A 14,487-nucleotide genomic window follows, 5' to 3' on the forward strand; every position below is an offset into this window, starting at 1 on the left:
AAGTCACAACAAGCTCTCTGATTTGCCTCAAACGGCACCAACAAATTCCCACAAATGAGGGAGAAATTAAGGCTTGAAATTTGATGAAGAAAGAAAAAGAAAAAGAGAGGGAGAGAGAGCCTTACGGGGAGAGAGAAAAAGTGAGACCAAATATGGCCTCTTGGCCACTGAAAGTTGGAGCAATTGGGGACGGGTCCCACCAATGAAAAAAGAAATATCTTTTTAAATTTTAATTTGCTACCACAAAATTGTATATGCACTAATATAATATAACCACACAATTAAATTTACATAATAAGATAATGCATAGATAATTATGCATGGTATGCAATGGACCCGTGACACAACTCCCATGCATAACAATTTCGGTAGCTGGTCCTACCCGGGATCGTCCAGCCCGAAAAATAGAAAAATGCCGAAATGTCAACTCTTGTATTTCAAAGAGTCCTGAACTCAATCAAATTCTCTAACCAACTCTCGGACACACCTTGCAGACCCCACAGTGTCCGGCACGCAAAACGAGAAAAGATAAAAATGCTCTCGCAAAAACAGTAAATTTCCAGGAAATAGAAAAATGGCGAAAATAGAAACATCACAAATAAATCCTTCATTAAAATAATCCAAATCCTCTGATACCAGTAACCATCTAGATTATAACTCGAGTATAAAAAATGTGGACCCTTAAAAATAACTGGAATAAAACCAAAGACTGAAACATAAAGAATAATCATACATAGAATTGGAAAAATAAAGTAGTCTGGTTTCTGCTCAGCATGAACAATCTCTACACCTAACGAACACCTGAAAAAATAATAGTGGGTTAGGCCCACGAACAAGTTATACTCTACATCCCAAACAGAGACCAAATACACATATACATCCTAATCAACTCAACAATAACTACATAGTCTGTATATATATATAGATACACACTAAAGGACTCTCACTGAACTGTAGGGCAGCCTCAACTTGAATAGTAGGCAATATACAAAAAACACACAAATAGTAGGTATGAGTACCATGATCTACCAGGGCACACAATTATCCACTATATCCAGCTATGTATCCTAGGTAGTATACGCTCCTTAACCACCGATACTGAGACTCAAACTCATATAGTGGCACATATCCATATATATATAAATTCATCCTATCCAAAACACAAAACTAAACTATCCGCTATAATCTTTCAATGGCATGTCATTCACATGATCCTGTGATCTGACACGAGTAGATATGACTTAACTTATTAGCCAGTCCATCTAATAATATGCCCCCATATCCTAATAATGGTGCATTAATCTATATTATAACCAAATAAAGGTTTCCATATCCATACAAAGATGCAAGCATATAATTACATCAATTAATCCAAAAATAAACTATATATAAATCATATAATATCCATTGCTTTTATGAAAGCAATAATTACACTTTAAATGGCATGTAGTTAATTTATAGCACAAGAAATTAACGTACATCTTAACTAAATTATTTAATCATCCAAACACATGATTAAAATTATTTAAACATTATTTCAATTGTTACAACAATTTAAATAAATAAACTCATTCATTAAATAATTTAGAAGCTATTTAAAACTCCATATTAACCCAATCCATAGCATGTTAAAATATATTATGCATACATGTCCTTATCGAATCTATTTTAGCCATTTAAAACACTTAAAACATATCCAAACATCATATAGTACGAAAAATCCATAAAATCCTTTCCCAGGGCTAAACCGCCCCATATCGATCGACCGGTTTTCCAATTCGGTCGGCCGGAACTCCAAATTGGTCAACCGGTTGCGGCGGAAGTTTATCTTCTTCATCTCCAGCGACCTGTCCTTCCTCTGAACCCCATTGTTAAGGGTCCTATACTTCAGATCTAAGTCCCATAGTGTCCCAACAATTTATTTAAAGTATATAAACATGATTACAACACTTTAGAACACCAGTCATGCATTAAATCATCAAATTATACAAGCTACATGAAAACCCATATACATAAACTTATACACAGTAAATCTGATTTTTATCATACACAAAGGTTTATTAATTCCCATTAATCATCCTAGAGTTGTCTTAAACATGTATAGAACGCATGATCAAAAGAGAAGAGTTAGAAGAAAAACTTGCCTTAAGGTTTCGGATTGGAAACCTTAACCTTCTCCTTCTTCAGTTTTCCAGCGACCCTTAAGTTGCTTCCAAACCTCTTAGATGCTTGATCCTAGTCCACGAGCAACCTCCTTCTTCCTCCTAGGGTTCAGTCTTAAACCTTGGCCAAAAACATCATTCTTTTTCACGATTTTCCTCTTTTTTCCCTCTCTGTTTCTCGCCTCCCCTCTTATCTGTGTAATGGTTAAATAATATATGTAATTAAATAATATATATATATATACACACACACCCTGACTATCCAATATTATTAATAATATTACTATTAATAATAAAAAAATAATAATAATAATAATAATAATAATAAAACTATCCATATACATATATATATATATATATATATATATATATATATATATATATAACTATCTATAGGTAATTATCCATACCCATCAAAACCCCTATCCAAGTAGTTCATGTGACACAAATGGTTGGTCTATTACTACTATCCAAATTCAACTCCTTTAAAAATAAAACAATTAAATTATTTAATCTTAACACATAGATACAAAAATTGTACATCATTTAAGCAAACAAATTCATACAAACAAATTAACTAAAATATACCAATTTAAACACATAATTCATTTAAACAATTAATTCATTTAAACACATAAGCAACTAGCCACGTAATCAAATAATTAAATAAAAATGCAATAAAATCATTAAATAGATCCCAAAACTATCATTTTAAAATTAGGGGTATTGCATTCTCCCCCCCTAGCAAAAGGAATTCCGTCCTCGGGATTCGCCCTTACCTTCTTCCATAATTTCTGCAAACTGTGACCAAATTACATCCTCTCGTTCCTAAGTAGACTCAGCCTCATTATAATGGCTCCACTGGACACGCACAAGAGGTAAGACCTTGTTGCGAAGAGTCTACTCCATATATGTTGCATTCCGGCTATAACTCAATCTCACCAACATTGATATGTTGATAACGATCCTCATCTCGCAAAAATTTCCTTAACATAAAAACATGAAAGCCATTGTGGACACGATGTAAATGGTCTGGAAGTGCTAACTGATAAGCTACACCTCCAACTCTATTCGTAATAATAAAAGGACAGACAAAACGCGGTTACAACTTCCCTTTCTTCCCAAAGCACATTATTCCCTTCATATGAGACACTTTGAGTAGAATTTGATCTCCAACCTGAAACTCCAATGCACAAGTACGACGATTTGCATAACTCTTTTACCTACTCTGGGCAGTGTGCATACGATCCCTAATAAGAGCAATCTTCTCAAAGGTGTCCTTAATGAACTCAAGACCCAAAAATCTGCTCTCTCCAACCTCCATCCAATAAATAGGAGATCTATATGGTTGACCATACAATGCTTCAAATGGTGCCATACCAATAGTCTTCTGAAAGCTATTGTTGTACGCAAACTCCACAAGTGGCAAATAATCCTCTTAATAGCCCTTAAAGTCAAGGACACAAGACGGAAACATATCTTCCATAATTTGATTAACCCTCTCAGTCTGTCCATCAATCTGAGGATGATAAGCAGTGCTAAGATGCAACTCCGTACCCAAAGCTTGCTAAAAACTCTTACAAAATCCTGACACAAAGCTCGAATCCCTATTCGATATAATGGATAACTGTATGCCATGTAACTTCACAATCTTTATAATTTAAAGTGTTGCAAACTGTTCTGAAGTGAAATTAGTGCGAATAGGCAAGAAATGAGCTGATTTAGTCATCCAATCCACGATGATCCAAATGGAATTGTGATCCTTAATTAAATTAGGCAATCCCTCTACAAAATACTACACTTAGAGACAAAGATAACAATGTCTTTCTTTATACTTACCCACCAAAAATGCCGCTTTATATCCTGATACATCTTATCGACATGGATGGATAGAGAACTCATATTTCCGAGTCTCAATCATCACATTCTTCCTCAAATCATCAGTAGAAGGTACTACCAAACGCCCCTTGTATCCTAAGCCTCCATCAGTCCCAACATGATAAAATGGAACTTTTCCATAAGCTAACTCAGCCACTTTATCAATGCACTGCTGATCTGTGAGTTGCGCCTTAAGTACCTTATGAATGATAGAGGGTGTAACTACTATACACTCCATGAAAGTATTGGACAACTCATCAACTATCTTCAAAGCATCCCACTGGGTAGTTAATAATGTAGAAAGACTAGCATAAGGTCAGTGACTGAGTGTATCTGCCACCACATTTGCTTTCCTTGGATGGTACTGTATAAAGAATGATAGTCTTTCGCAAACTCTAACCATCTGCGCTGTCTTATATTCAGCTCCCTCTGAGTGAACAAATATTATAGACTCTTGTGATCGCTAAATAGTCCGAAGGACTCACCCAACAAATAATGCCTCCATATACGTAAGGCAAAGACCATAGTTGCCAACTCTAAATCGTGTGTCGGATAATTAAACTCATGAGCCTTAAGCTTACGAGATCCATACGAAACTGGTCGTTCCTCCTGCATCAAAACACACCCAAGACCACGTAAAGAAGCATTTGTATAGACAAGATACTATATCTCGCTCTGTGGAATAGACAGAACAGGTGCAGAAAGTAAACTTGCTCATTAGCTCATCAAAAGCTTTTTGATAGTGTCCATCCCATACGAATGGTACACCCTTCTTAGTCTGATGAGTAAGTGGTCCTACTATTTTCGAGAAACCCTAGATGAACCTACGATAATATCCGGCCAATCCTAAAAAACTCCAAATTTCTAAAGGTGAAGTAGGTTGTCCAAACTGTAACATTGCTGAGACCTTGACTAGATCTACTGTTATTCCCTTCTCTGACACTACGTGACCCGAAAATTTCACTTTTTACTACCAAAATTCACACTTTTCAAACTTGGCATACAACTGGTGTTCACGAAGCGTCTATAACACTATGTAAATATGTCTAGCATGATCATCCTCTGACTAAGAATAGACTAAAATATCGTCAATGAATACAATGACAAACTAATCTAAGTAAGCCATGAAGACCCTGTTCATCAAATCCGTAAAGATTGCTCATGTGTTAGTCAACTCGAAAGGCATGACACGGAACTCATAAGAACCATATCTAATAAGAAACACTATCTTAGGAACATCTTGCTCCCTAACCCGAAGTTGATGATATCCAGTAAAAGACTTCTATGGTATGGTACAAATTAAATAGGAAATATAAAACAAATAGGAAACCAAAAGCTTGACTTTAAGTGGAATCTTTGACTGCCTCCATATATTATAAGTCTTTTACGGCTAAACTTTTTGTGGCTACTTTAGAAGCCAAGAGCCTTTAACAGCAGTTTTTGACACTTGTAGTGGCGCTTCTGACTGTCGTTATAGGCCTTTTTATTGTGCGATGGAGTATTTTGTAATTATTATTATTATTATTATTATTATTATTATTATTGTAAACAAATAGAATTCAATACAATTTAAAATATATTATGAGTTAATTAAAAAAAATTTAAAATTTAAAATTAAAAAAGGCTAAGTGCAAAAAAACCCCCTTAATATATATGGTTTGTGCAGAACTAGTCCCTATTTTTAAAAAATGTGCATATTAGTCCATAAAATTCAAAATATATGCAAATAAGCCCCTCTAACCACTTTTTGACAAAAACTAAATATGAAAATCCTATTTTACCCTTTTGATTCCCATTTTGTCCTCACCCATATGTGCACATAACCCCCCACCCATTTGGTCGCCCTCTCTCCCTCTCTCCATATTTATATATTATTTGTTTTCAAGAAAGGCAGTCGAAGGTTTCGAGAATGAAGTCAAGCTTTCAATCCTCCAGCATCATTGCCATTTACCATTGATGTGTGTTTTTATTTATCAATAATAAAATACCATTCGCAATAGAACGAATCCTTGTAGGATAAGGCTATGTTGAGGGTGTCGATCATCAAGGACTGTGGTGGTTTATCGAGTATTTAATTAATACTATTTTAATTTAAAAGGAAGATTTATTGTGTGTTATGATTCAAAAAACATGAATAGAAAATAAATAAAGTAAAAGAAAATACACAAAATAAAAGGATTAAGATCAAGAGAAAAAATACTTAGGGATTGACTTCACCACGAACCTTATACTATGGTTAACTGTTCAACCTTAGGATTTCAACAATTATGTATAATATGGAATTAAACTCAGTAACATTCATTTAATTCAGATTTAAAGAAAGATGTTTCATGAATTTCAGTTAATAATAACCTATCTTCGGTTGGCACGAATTATCTACCTACCTACTTCTAACTACTTTTGCAGTATAACTCGTCTTCCCTAGGCATAGATTATGAAAACATTCATTCAAGAAAAATGTTTGAACACCATTACATGATCTCCATTCTTATGTTTGACAGGGCTCCGCCAGATATCATCCATAAGAATGGGTTGAATATAATTTAAGAATAATTAAATCTAAGACAAGGTATTAATCATTCAAAAACTATTTAATAATTAAAACACCAATTGAATTAAACAATTACCCACAATCATGCAATCAAAATATATAATATATTAAATTCCCAAAGTACAGAACAATCAAACTGATGAGCGTTGAAAAGTGCGCCTTTAAACCCCTTAAGCTTAGGTATTTTAGGACCTTTATCTATCTTACTTTCCCGTTTTAGACTAATTTCATGTTATTGTCCTTTTTAGGTGCTTATCCCCAAAATAAACTAATTCAGCCAAATAAGAGCTTAAAAGAAGCTAACTCAAGCTGGATGGAAGAAAGGAGCAAAGTGGAAGCAGAATGAAGCAAAGTGTCGAAATCAGCATGTTCGATCGATTTCAAGAATACTTCGATCGATCGAAAGTTCATCGATCTAGACTTTCCAAGATGGATCTAAGCCCTGTTGTCCTTATCCAAAGATCCCACAAAGTTCGATCGATCCAATAATTATCTGATCGATCGAAAAGATTCCATCTCATCCTGTTGTACCACCCTACCTACCACTTTTGTCTCTTTCCCCAAAATATCTCAGATCTGTCTTTATCCAAAAAGGCGCCGCAATGGGAGGATCGATCCAGCCAAAGTTTGATAGATCTCAGCCATGTTCGATCGATTATAACACAGGTTTGATCGATCAAAACCCCTCACATGTGAATTAAATTAATTTCCAACCCATTAAAAGTTATCTCATTGTGCAATCATTGGAGGAGCCCTTGTGTACGAGCCTAGACCATTGGGTGTGACATTTGAGCTACCTATATAAGGAATATGAGTCACTTTTACATATAGTCTTGGATATGCTTTTTAGAGGAGAGATATACAATTCTTAGAGAGGAAGAAAAGAGAAGAGGAGGCTAGAGACATATTCTAGAGAGGTTTTCCATTTTCCTCAAGAAGAAGAGCATTTCTACCATGAAAATAGCCCTTAAGGGTTGGAGAACACCATTCATGAGTGGCTAGACATCCTCTTGGGGCTAGAGTTAGCCCTAAGCATGCTTTTTTTACCTTGATTTATGTATTTTTTAGGGGATTTGTGTTGTAATACATGTTTTGACATATTTATTTACATAGATCTTGTTTATTCAATGATTTGTGTGGTTTAATTCTTCCAATTGATCATTTCATTCTATCCATATGTTTATGTATGCTAGAATGGATGTTCATGTGTTTATTTCTATCTCTTGTGTTGTTGATGCATGTCTATGTGTATTGATGCTATAGATCTAGAGATTGTCAAGACATAGTGCTTAATAGAATGCTCTTGTGGTTTATTTGATGGTTTATACTCAATTTTTGATGGATTGTGCCTCTTCCTTAGCTTAATTAGTTTAATTTTCATGTCATTAGTTTAGATGTAGTGTAATTATCTTAGTTGTTAGACGGGAGGACAATCCATGCTTGTTGTTTGATGTTCCATACTTATGAATGCAAGTAGTATATTTCTCTAATTATGTGATGTGTTTGGATTGTGAGCTTAAAGAAAGATTAATAACTTAATTTGATGTATTGTGCTATTCATTGTGCTGTCTAGACAATATATACTTAATTGGTCATCCATACTTGTTAAAACAACCACACACACTCACTATTGTTGCAACATATATTTTCCCCCTCACTAATTATGAATTGAGCGTATAGAAATGTGATGCTTAGTGGTGATCTCTAAATCCCAAGACCTCTCTCTCTTGTTTTCTCTATCCTTCAATTACTTGTTTTACATTGAGTTTGCTTAATCTTAATTGTAGTTTAATCAACCAAACAATCTACGTTTGATCACTCGACCTAATAATCTTAAGCATTGTTTCCATTACTAATAGCCCTCTAATCCCTTAGGATGATCCCTACTCACTCTTGCTACGTTAGTAGTAGTGGTTTTTATAAATGTAAATTTGACCTAAAAGGCTTTTCTTGAACCTACATTCACTACATTAGTTTGGCGTATAAAAACGGCCACCGTCATCCAACTTTATTGATCTGAAATAGGCAAAAACACAAATAAGTACTAAAATATGAAAGTAAGATAGATGAATGGACTAAAATACCCTATCTTAGGTGCTAAAATGCATCACATTTGAGCACTTATCAGATATAAAAAACAAACTGGCAATAAATGAACACAGAATACAAGAGGACAAAATATGAATAAATAAAATGCTGAAAGAAATACTAAAATAATAATCCAATAATTAAATCCTCAAAATAAATTTTCACTAATTAATAAATCTTCTGACATAACTAATCCTCCAAAATACAACTTGGGAATCCATACTGTGTGGACCCCTAGAAAATCCCAAATGATAGAATCAACAGTAACAACTGTCTGCATCTAAATACTGAAATATAAAGTAAAATCCTATGTAGATAATCCGGAAGAATGATGATGACTGGTTTCTGCTCTGTACGATCACAATCTACATAGACCTGAAAAATAAATAGTGGGTCAGGCCTACGAACAAGTCCTTTCTACGACAACCCAAACAGAGACTTGGGAAACTACACATCTATAGCTAACTCATGCAATAACTGCATAGTCCTTATATATATATATATATATATATAGATACACACTAAAGGACTCCCACTGGATTATAAGACGACCTCAACCTGAATAGTAGGCAACATGCAAAAAGCACATAATGTGGGCATGAGTACCTAGACTTACTAGGGCACATAACAAACCGCTATATCCAGTTAACCATCCCAAACAATATACGCTCCCTAACCACCGATCCTGAGTTTCAAGCTTATATCGTGGCATATATTCATATATATATATATAATATCCATCATATCCAAAGCATAAAAATAAACTATCCAACAATTATTTCAATAGCATGCCATCCAATTGATTTAGTGGCCTGACACGAATAGGACTTAACTTTTCTGTTAATCCGTCCCTAAAATGCCCCCATCCCATAATGGTGCATCAATTCGTAAATCCATAAATAAAGTCATATCCTAACAATGGCATCCATAGAACTAAATCCTAACATTGGTTCTCAAACAAATCGCAACACACACACACACACACATACATATATCATGTCTCAAGATTATAAAATATAGATAAACAATTGATTATAATCATATCATATCTTAACAACATATAACATAATATCATGTTATCAAATCATAGAAATGACTTATAATTTATTTAAGCTTCCTACATCGTGTATCTCACATAAATTGAATCTTAAGCATGCTGATAATTTATTTTACAGCTAAGTACGCATTCTCTAAATACATCTCATATTAATCATTTAATGTCAATTGTTAAAACAAATTAAAAGATTAAATAAATCAATTCTTTAAATAATTCAAATAGCATGCACCATGGTGTCAAGCCTATTTAAAATTCATTTAAAATCATCCCTAGTCTCTATTTAATGTTTAGGACCCTTCATAATCAATTTGGGGTCAATTTAAACGCTTTTATAAAAGTTTCCCACGTAAGGCTCCAGCCCAAGGACGAGCCATAACGCTGCGCGAGCGAGCCTTAGAGTGAGCCTTAACTATACGCTAGCCCCGTAACAGTAGGCTCGAGCACTGTTACGTGAAACAACCTAAAAAACCTAATTTTAAGCCCCAATCTTCATTGTCAAAGGTTCTAAAATATGCTACTAAGTCTCGTCAACATACAAGCATGGAAATACATTACTATAACATGTAGAAATCAATAGAACAATTTGATCCAAGCTATGAATTTATCAATTCATACAACAAGAGCAACCATTAACACAATTCATAAAACCTAAGAATGAGGCTAGTTTTGGGGTGCGAAGGATAGACATTAATATGGCAGCCACCTGTATATCTATTTGGAACTTTCTTCAATCCAAAGACTGTCTTTGGGTGGCTTGGTTCAAATGGAAATATACTCGGGTAGTGTCCTACTGGAACTATCATGTCAAGTCCACATAGTCCATGCTGTGGAGGAGGCTGTTGGAAGTGAAGGAGTTTATGCTTATAAATATTGATTTTCAGATTGGTGATGGAAGTTCTATATTCCTCTTTACTGATCCTTGGTTACAAGCAGATTGTATGTTGAATAGGTTGGGGGACAGACTGTATAGAGATTTTGGACTCCCTAAACAATTATTTTTATCTTCAATAATCCATGATAGACAGTGGCAGTTCCCTGTTAGCAACTTCAGAGCAGTGCAATAGTTTAGAAATTTTGCCTTGTCCTTGTCAATTACGCAGGGCAGTGACCAGTTTGTGTGGAAAAATGGAAAGTTTTCTCTCAAAGTTGTGTGGGATAGATAGAGGACTTATTATCCAATTGTGGACTGGGTTACAATTTGTTGCTGTGGCTGGAGACCTAGGGCTTCTTTGGTTTGTGCTCTAGTAGTCCAAAATAAATTACTATGTTTCGTAAATCTAAAAAGGAGGGGTTTACCTCTAGTGGCCATTTGTCATAATTGTATGCAGGCTGAGGATAACTTGGACCATGTGTTTGTTACTTATAGCTTTGCTAAAACTATTTGGTTTTGTTTGTCATCCTTATTTGATTGGAGCATGCCTCAATTTGAGACTTTGAATTAACTTATTGCATGGTTTGTGCAACAAAAGATCTTGCATAAAGTTCAGAAGAGAATTTGTGCTATAACTATATGGTTTCTATGGGATGAGTGGAATAACAGACTTCATCAAGGACAACATAGAGATGCTGTACACATTAGTCAAGCTATTTATGGAGAAGATCTAATTCTATCAGATATGGATATAGGGGGGATTGGTTCCTCCTCTTTGCATGGCTAGATTAGATTTAGTCATGTCTTAATTTTGTTGTGGTTGCAGCTTGTTCTATGACCAAAGGGATGCCTTTATTGATTTTTGTATTTTTCATGTTATATCTATAAAAAATTTCCATATTTACCCAGGAAAAAAAAAAAAAAAAAAAAAAAAAACAACAACCAACCTATATTCTAGATCAATTAAAACATGAATTCCAATTTTAATTATCCTTTAAACATCTCTAAAGTTATACTAGAGATATATAGATCATAGATCTAAAGGAGAAGTTTAAAACAAAGAACTTGCCTTAAACTTCCGGATGGAAAGCTAAACTCATTCTTCCTTGTTCTTCTCATCTAATGGTCATTCTTCTTCTTCCTTCATTTTCTTCCTCTTTCTCTCTCTAGCTTTCTCTTTCTAGGTCTATTCTCTAGGTATATATATAGATAAAATATACTACCTATTCCTTTAAACCTAACATACGTCTGACAATTAACAAACTAGGTAACCAATTTAATAAAACATTATTTTAATGAAGGTAACATAGATATATATATATACACTAATCCCCATGGGTCACTATCCAACCCACGTAGAATCCCATTCAAATAGTTCAAGACCCATTTAGTTGGTCCATGGGTTATAACCCAAATCCTTTCAAATGAAATAAAAAATAAAACTTAAATAAAATCATTTAACTCCTCTGATACGTAGTCCTATCCAAGTAGTCCATGTGACCCATTTAGTTAATTGGTCCATTATTATTATCCAAATCCATTCCTTTAAATAAATAAATAAAACAAAAATATACAATTAAACACTTAACAAACAAATAATTACAAACAAGTACACAATCAAGTCATATAGATCACATCATACAAATACACACAATAAAGTACACAATACACATCAACAATTAAATCACTTAAGCACATAACGAATAAACATATAGCCACGTAAGCACATAACCACTAAATCAAATTAAAATGCAAATAAAATTAATTAATTAAATTTTAATTATATCCTTTTAAAAATTAGGGGTATTACAATCTAACCGATTAGATTAGTTATATTATTGATAGGATGGACAAAACAGTGAACAATGACCTTTTATGTAGTTCATCATGTAACTGACCACTTCACTGATCAAACCGATCAGATGATCCAAGTGTCCGATTAGATGGATCATTTTTTAGCAAACGTTGTGAAACAGGATTTCAACCTACCGATCACTTCTATGATCTAACCGATCAGATGAGTCCAAGTGACCGCATAGATGGTACATGTAACCAATCAGATGGACTAAAATTTTAGATCTGAGAAAATCAATTCATATTAAATGGCTATATTCTTCAAAGGGGCTATAAATACACAATGTTTGAACATTGTGGGTATGCATTGGAGAGAAATAGAGAAACCATTCTGAGTATCAAAGAGTTTTTGTTATTTATCTTCTTTATCCTCTCATACATATCATTCATAGAGTATTGAGCATTTTTTGTATTAATTTATACTCTAGTTGTGAGCTTTGTTTTGCATATCTATCTTTGAGAGATATATTCTTGTGAAACAAATTTCTATCTACAATCAATTGTAAGGGTTGATGTAACCCAGCAGAAGTCTAAGAGATGATTGTTCTCTTAGCAAGAAGAATTAGAAGCAGTGTGGTTCTTGTACCGGTTTGCTCTCCACCCATAAAGAGGTGCCATAGTGGGATTGTGAAAGTCTCAAGAGGGATCTTGAGTTGAGGAGTAGGAGTTACCGAACCTCGCTAAATCGTTGTGTTAAGTGTTTGCATTTCTCTTCCCTTATCTCTTTTACAATTGTGCTATTAATTGCTTGAGTTTATATCCTAATTATTGCATAATTGTTATAAGGTGTTTATTAGAATTTGCAAAACAATTAAAATAAAAAATTGGCAATTGTTTGTCATAGACTTTATTCACTCCCCTCTAGAGTCAATACTTGGATAACATTTATGAATCTTGTGATTTCTTATACGTTGCATTTGAGCCTATTTCCTTTGAAGATGTTGTGACAGAAACTGAATGGGTTGCTGCCATGGAAGAGGAGATGAATGTTATTGAAAGAAATAAAACATGGAAGCTAGTTAGTTTGCCAAAGGGTAAAGAAGTAATTGGACTCAAGTGGATTTACAAATCCAAGTACAATTCTGATGGCTCTCTCCAAAGGCACAAAGCCCAATCGGTTCTGCTGCAATGAATGGGGCATACGCATGGAGATAGATAGTGATGTCAAGAGAGATGAAGTTGAGTTTCTTGTCAATGAGTTGATGGTTGGAGATAAAGGGAAAAGAAATGAAGAAAAAGACCATGGAGTGGAAGAATTTGGCTGAAGAGGCAAGTACAAGTTCTGTTGGGTCATCTTACATGAATCTAGAGGAAATCATCAACAAAGTGCTTCTCTCTCCAAAGTATTAAACTATTTTAGTTTTTAGTGAATCTGAATCGAAAGTTCTGTTTGCAAGTTTGTAACATGTATGAACAAATTTGTATCTTGCTTATACAAATATATATATAAATAAAATGTTTGTAACATCTATTTCCAAGTTATGATGGTCCTGTAATGCAAGCATTTTTGTTTGTTATGGAAAGGATAGAAAAAGTCCTCATTGTTTAGAGTTATGTATGTAACAAGGCAAATTGTTTGAATGCACATATGATGACACATTAGGCTGAGACAGGCCAATATAGATACAGCAAATAGAAGACAACCATTATAGCGCGTGGAAGTGTAGCTTTTTAATTAAAATTTATATAATTGAAGTTTTGAAATTGAAGAAAATTTTAATTTAATTTTACTAATTATTTTTTAAAAATTTTATAAATTTTAATTCTAAAATTTCAATTGCATGCAAACAAATACAGCCTTAAAAAATTATCAATAAAATAAATGAAATGTAAATCTAAACTCATTCGAGTTTGGGATCAGAAAATGAGATTGAGTTCTGTAAGTCTGACCATAGAGGGATCTTTAATCTAATTATTGGAAATTAAATCCAATTCTGGCCTTGAATTGTTCACAAAATCTTTCACTATCAAAAATAAAGATCTCGATCTTGCACTCTATTTAAGCTCAAATAATTGAAAAGAAAAG

This window comes from Cornus florida, unplaced genomic scaffold, assembly GCF_030987335.1.
Source record: "Cornus florida cultivar Cherokee Brave unplaced genomic scaffold, ASM3098733v1 CherokeeBrave_3.0.0_Hap2_Chr10, whole genome shotgun sequence".
NCBI classification, from domain to species: Eukaryota; Viridiplantae; Streptophyta; class Magnoliopsida; order Cornales; family Cornaceae; genus Cornus; species Cornus florida.